This window comes from Alligator sinensis, unplaced genomic scaffold (assembly GCF_000455745.1).
Source record: "Alligator sinensis unplaced genomic scaffold, ASM45574v1 scaffold810_1, whole genome shotgun sequence".
NCBI lineage: Eukaryota > Metazoa > Chordata > Crocodylia > Alligatoridae > Alligator > Alligator sinensis.
The window spans coordinates 576,552-583,079 of NW_005842691.1; the positions used below are offsets into that span (position 1 = coordinate 576,552).

The following is a 6,528-nucleotide window of genomic DNA, read 5'->3' on the forward strand; positions in this document are numbered from 1 at the left end:
GTTTAAGCGATCAGACACTGGTTTAAACCCGTCGCAGAACAGCAGCCCAGTGCACATAAATCAGTTTCAAAATGGCTGAAACTGGTTTAAGATAAACCTGGTTCAATGTAGTATCAGAATTAACTGATTTGGGTCAAACCAGTTTATGAAACTGTCCCAGACCCCCTCCTGGTTCAAGTTGAATCACAGTCCCCCAGCCTCCCAGCATGCTTTCCAGCCCAGGGCTGGGCTAGGCTGTCTGCTCCAGAGAGCAGGGCTGGCCCTGCCCCTCTGCTCCCCAGCTGGAGCAGTGAGGGCTGGCTGACAAGGGGGTGGGAGGCAGCAAGCCCAGCTGGGGATGCAGCCCAGTCTACAGGGTGAGGGACTGCCTTCCCAGGCAAATCCTGGCCGGGGTCTGGGGCCAGACAGTGGGGTTAAATACCCCTTCCCCTGGTCAACCTTACTGCTGGCTGCAATTGTGGACTAGAAATCCCAGAGGTACCTGGAAGCAAGAAGAGGAAGTGATGAGCAACCCTGCAGAATCCTACTGTTTTAATTCTGGACTGCAAATCCCAGAGACCTTGGGGGCACCAGGAAGAAGAAGTGAACACACAGTCAGTGAAGCATGCTCTAGTGCCCCCTGACCTCTGGCCTGAGCCACTGCATGCATGTGGCTGCATTTCCTGAAACAAAGGTAAATTTCTGTCCACTTCTTTTCAATGTAATTGGTGCAGTTTAGACTAACCTGCAAAGACTGAATTGATTCAGCCTCAGGCTTTTTGACTGTCTGTACCTAGCCTAAAGCTGAGAAAACCCTGAGATTCTATAGGCCAGGTTTTATGAGCTCTGTTCAGACTGGGTCATGATGTTGAGAGCTCAATCAGTGTTGTGTGGATATTCATGCAGTTCAATCATGGGACAACATTTCCAGAGGTGTCCGGGATTCTAAAAATCTTTTTCAAAACTAATATAGACACTTAAGGGACCTTTGATTTCAGTGAAGCTTGGCTTCCTAAAGGTGGGATTTTAAAGGTATTTAGGTACCTAAAGGTGCAGATAGACACTCAGTGGGTGCACCTCCATGTACGCTTTAATGTACCGTAGCCTATTTTACTGCTTATTAACATGTCACATAAAAACATGCTGTTATGCTAATGCACAGTAAAATAGGCTACTGTGTATTAAACTTCACTTAAATACTGTGTGCATTTGTTACTGCACATACAGCCTAATATGCATTTGTTTAATACTTCAGGGCACTTTTACATGTGGTCCGGGGGTGAGGGGGCAGCACCTTAATTAGAGCAGCTTTGATAGCTGCTCTAATTGAAGTTTCACCACGTCTCGTGTATCAGCATCCCCACACTTTAAAATGGTGGTGGGAACACTTGTGATGAGCTTTAGTTCAAGTGCCCCTGCCACCATTTTTATGTGTGGGGAAACTGATACATGAGATGCAGGAGGCTGGTGGAGTGCGGTAATTGCCACGCTCCAGCAGACTCAACTAAGTGAGTCTGCTCCGATGCACTCGAATTCCAGTGTGTTGGAGCAGCCTCTCTGCTTGTGTATAGGCACCCTCACATGAGGTACTAAATTTAATGTGCATTAGGAAAACAGCCTTAATGCATAGGTAGATGCACCCAGTGGGACTTTCAACAGCACCAAAGTGCCTAACTCTTACTGATTTCAAATATTTTTAAATATCTGGCCATAAACAACTACATGCTATTTGTTGAAAAGGCTAGTGTTGAAAAACTGGCTGTAGGGGATGGGAACATGAACAAATTACTAGATGAGATTTAGAACAGGTCGGATGCTCTGTAGTAACGGCCTTTTCCCTGCGGTAAATGAAAGCTGATCCTGGGGACTTGGCCTCTCTGTCCATGGGGTCCTCAGATCCCTTGGCACATTTGAGAGTGTTACCCATGACCAAGAAAAATAATTCTAGTATAGATTGCTACTGAATCTCAGTACTTTTATTTAATAAGCTCCCAGAAACTGGGACAAAGCATTAAGCGCCAGATTCTGGGGCATTCATTGTTGTGCATACTTATATTTGGTGGGCCAACTTGTCTGAACATAAAGACCCTACAATTTGTCCCCAAGCAAATGAAGCTTTGCTATGATTTTGTATTCCTCTTTCTACTATGCTTGCAATTAGCCATAATATAATAGGCCAAATAGACCTTTGACTTCTTATGATTTAAAGATACAGCAGAAGTGTTTAGTAAGCACTGCATGTTTTTCTGGCCATTATAGCAGGAGGCAAAGTAATGCTGTACAATTAATGTGAAGGGACTGAGATTGGACATGAGGTAAGGTGACTGTAGGTGACCATTAGTGGAGGTTTTGCTATACTTTTCTTTCAAGTTTTGAAATGTAACTAAACTTGAAATGCAGTTTCCTCTGGAACTTTTAAGAGCACAGCAATTACATGAAATTTGCTTGACTCTTTCATGTATCCTTTGAAATCTAAGTGAAGAAGAATGTAGCATTAGACATTAAGATTGATAGAATCCCTGATATGCCATAGCGGCTCAATAGCTCTGTGTTTCCTCTTTGGATTTCTTCAATATTCCCATTGTTACTTTAAACTTGATAAATGCAGGGAGATAATGCGAATGGAAGGTTGGGTTTTTTGTTTATCTGGAGGAAAGAGATTGTTTTACATCTTGCCAGCTAAACAAAAGCCATAAATTTGATGCATGAATAAAAGCTAAGAAGTGATGTAACATTAACTGCCTATAGTATCTCTGTGGTACCTTACTCTGGTTTAAAAAATAAAACACAATTTTGGGTAAAAAGGGAAATACAGGAGAAAATTATTTCTAGAAATAAAAGAAGTTCCAGTTTTGAGCATCGATATATATGAGACAATGGTCTTATTCATGTTGGTCTGTAAAGACTGAAAATGGCTGAGTAAATAGTCTTCTTTAGTGCCTAAGAAATACCAAGCTTCTTTTCTTCTACTCTGTATTTAGAAAAGAGATATTGCAAAACTAAAATTGTTTGAGTGTTATTTTGCACTAAGAGAAAAAAAACCATACCACACCTATAACTGTCTTGGTACTAAAAGTGAGAGTGTTAGGCATGCTGCAAATCTGGAGCTGATTTTTGCAAATGGTAAATATTTAAAAATAGGCCAGGGTTAGATCTGGGGAGGAGTCAGCAGTAAAGTCACACCTGCTGCTGCTGTCCCTGACTGATCTGGGCACAAAGAGAGCCCCTGAGCCTCTCCGGCTCTTCTGCCCCAGGGCTGCAGCTGTGTGGGGAGGTGGGAGTGGTAGGGGGCAGGGGCAAGCAGATGCCTCCATCCAGCCACTGTCCCCTGCCAAGAGCAAGCATGGGAAGGTGAACCTGTGTGCTGCAGCCCCTGGATGGCTCAGGCATGGGGAGAGCCCCAGTGCTGCTCCTGACTTGCCCCTGATCCATGCTGCAGTGAGCAGTGGTGTGGGGAGCCCTGCTTGGTTTGGGACAGTGATAGCAGTGCACAGGTTCTTCCTTCCAACACCTACTCCTGGCCAGCAGGGAATACCTGGGAGGTGCGGGGGGAGGCACAGGCAGGGAGCAGGAGCTGGATGGAGGAACCTGTGCCCTACCTCCATTGTCCCTGGCTGAGCCTGGAAAGTTGAGCAGTTGCTTCCTGCAGCTGCAGTAGGGCAGGGTTGGCTCTGGGCCATACCACCCTGAGGTTGGCTGGGGATTGAGCAGCAGTGTTGGTGGGGGGTAGTGCCTGCCCTTTCCTGTACCTGCACCTTGCCTGACTCCTCCATGCCCCACACTGACCTAGGGACTCCAGATATGCCTTGCTCCCATCCCCCTGGGTTCTGGTGCAAGCAGTGTGCTGCACCTCCCTTTACTAAATCCCGGATCTGCCCATGGGCTGAACCAAAATATTGTCTGCTAAATCCCTCTATTATGCAAACTGTTGTATTTGTATGTAGCCCGGGTACACCCAGGGGGGTGTGCCCTGTCCTCCAGTGACAGTGGTGGGGGTCAGGCAGGGTGCTGATGGCAGGCCAGCTACTAGAGCAGTTCCCTCTCCTCTCTACAAAGCCAGGCCAAGACCGAATGCTTAACTATGTAACCCGGGTGGTACTCCAAGAGGTACCCACCCCCTCTCCAATTGAAGGGATCAAAGCAGGTGCACAAGTGCTGTGGGAGGTGTAGGGACTCTCCTCTCCTATAGAGCAGAGCCAGATCACCAGTGGGGACTTAACCATTTGCCTTTTAATGAGAGAACAGTACTGGGAACATAGCAGGCATAAACCAGGGGATATAGGGGACACTACAATGCCCCAATGGGGCAGAATTCAACAAAGGTTAGACACTTAAAATCATAGACATATTCATCCAGTTGACAAAAGACAGGGTTAACAAAATATAAAACACAAACAGCAGAACAAACAATACTGGTTGGGGAAATGTAAAAGGCACAAAATACAAAATGTCAAATAACAAGGAATATAGGACCTAGGTACCTGGAGGGGGAGAAAGGAGGAAAACACAATGACCCCTTTCCAAGGCAACAAAAATTTCTCTTTGTTACTTCACTCACCCAAGCTGGGATTTGAACTTAGCTCTCCCATATGGTAGGTAGAAACTCTACCACACAGCCATCAGCAATATTGTTATGCTAAGCTGCTAGTGTTTTTGACTTTCCTGAAGCCCTAGCCTCATGTCAAGCTGCCTGGCCTCTTACTGGAGGAGCTGGAAGCAGGGCAGGGAAGCTCTCAGGTCATTGCTCAGATCCTTGCTGTAGCTGGGAATCCTCTCCTGCTGGCCGCAGCCTCTTGTAGGCAATCCTGGAGCCCAGCGGGGAGCCTCTCCTTCCGGCCACACGCCGTGCTGCTGAGGGTCCCACTGCTGCCTGCAGGTCCCACTCCTTCAGGTGCTTCCGGGGCAACTGCTCCCACCCTGCTGGCCCAGCTCTTGCCAGCTCTTCGAAGCTCCTTCCTTGTGGTCCCTCACTGGTCTCCCTTGAGTCAGCCGTGCTGCCCCTTTTATCCCCCTCCAGGTGACCCAAGGGGCCAATCAGGGGACATGGAGGGTGAGTCTCTGGGGCCTGATTGGTGAGGAAAGGGAATCCCAAGTCCTACAATCATCTTTTGCCCTTTCAAAACCCCTGGGCTAAGTCACTGCCAGCTAGCCTGTCACAACTATATATAATTTATTACTATAATAAATACTTAAGATAAAACATGAAATATTTACAATTAAGCTTAACATCTACCGCTACATATAATATCCCACAGTTTACATAAACCATATAACTTACAACATATATAATAATTAATACATTGGACAAGATAGTTAAGGTTACAATGCGATAAACACATATGGGGACTCAACTTATATAACCCAAATAAGTTAATAATATTTCCTAGACCTACCAAGTAACAATACAAATATACATATTAACATGTTAAGAATGTATAAACCATATAAACTTCCTTAAAGCATATCCATAGCTATATAGACCTTGACACAAGAACAAGCAAGAGTGCCCAAAAGCCCCCCTGGCTCACCAAGGACATCCGGGAATGCCTGGCTACCAAAAAGGCGGTGTACACCCAGTGGAAGGGGGCGGGTATCTCCAAAGAGGAGTATACCTCCACTGCTTGGGCCTGTAGGGGGGCTGTTAGGAAAGCTAAGGCGGACATAGAGCTAGGCCTAGCGTCCAAGATCAAAGATAATAAAAAGTCCTTTTTCAAATATGTAGGGAGGATGAAGAAGGCACTGGGAAATGTGGGGCCCCTGCAAGATACGCGGGGCAATCTGGTGGTTGCACCAAAGGAGAAAGCAGACCTCTTTAACAAATTCTTTACCTCCATTTTCTTGTGCAGGGACTGGGACTCCCCCACCATGATTCAAGATGGACTTGAGGGGAACGCCTCCAGACCTAAGGTTGAGGAGGACCGGGTTAGAGTGCTTCTGGAGGGGCTGGATGTGTTCAAATCAGCAGGTCCAGATGCTCTCCACCCCAGGGTGTTGAAGGAGCTAGGAGGGGTTATTGTAGGGCCCTTGGCATAGCTTTACGAGCGCTCATGGTGCTTGGGCCAGGTGCCAGATGATTGGAAGGTAGCCAATGTGGTCCCCTTCTTTAAAAAAGGGAGGAGGGAGGACCTGGGCAACTATAGGCCCGTCAGTCTTACCTCAATCCTGGGGAAACTCTTTGAGAAGATCATCAAAGAGCACATCTGTGATGGGCCAGCATCGGGGATGATGCTCAAGGGCAACCAGCATGGTTTCATTAGGGGCAGGTCAAGTCAGACCAACCTAATTGCCTTTTACGATTAGGTCACAACAGCATTGGATGCAAGTGTCACTGTGGATGTAGTCTTTCTGGACTTCAGCAAGGCCTTTGACACTGTCGACCACCCCATCCTCATTAAAAAACTAGGCGACTGTGGCATCGATGCCTACACAGTCAGATGGATTGCAAATTGGCTGAAGGGTCATACTCAGAGGGTGGTGGTGGATGGGTCATTTTGACCTGGGGGGAAGTGGGCAGTGGAGTCCCCCAGGGCTCGGTCCTTGGGCCCGCAC

At 46.9% G+C, this 6,528-nt stretch overlaps 1 protein-coding gene across 2 annotated transcripts in view; it reads left to right on the top strand.

Moving 5' to 3' along the window:
- Positions 1 to 629: 629 nt before the first annotated feature.
- LYPD6 (LY6/PLAUR domain containing 6) overlaps positions 630 to 6,528 on the top strand; it is a 137,411-nt gene continuing 131,512 nt past the window's right edge. For both annotated transcript variants that reach the window (XR_003096325.1, XM_025215974.1), the window contains exon 1: positions 630 to 673. The gene's annotated coding sequence lies outside the window, so the exon portion shown is untranslated. The remainder of the gene's footprint in view (positions 674 to 6,528) is intronic.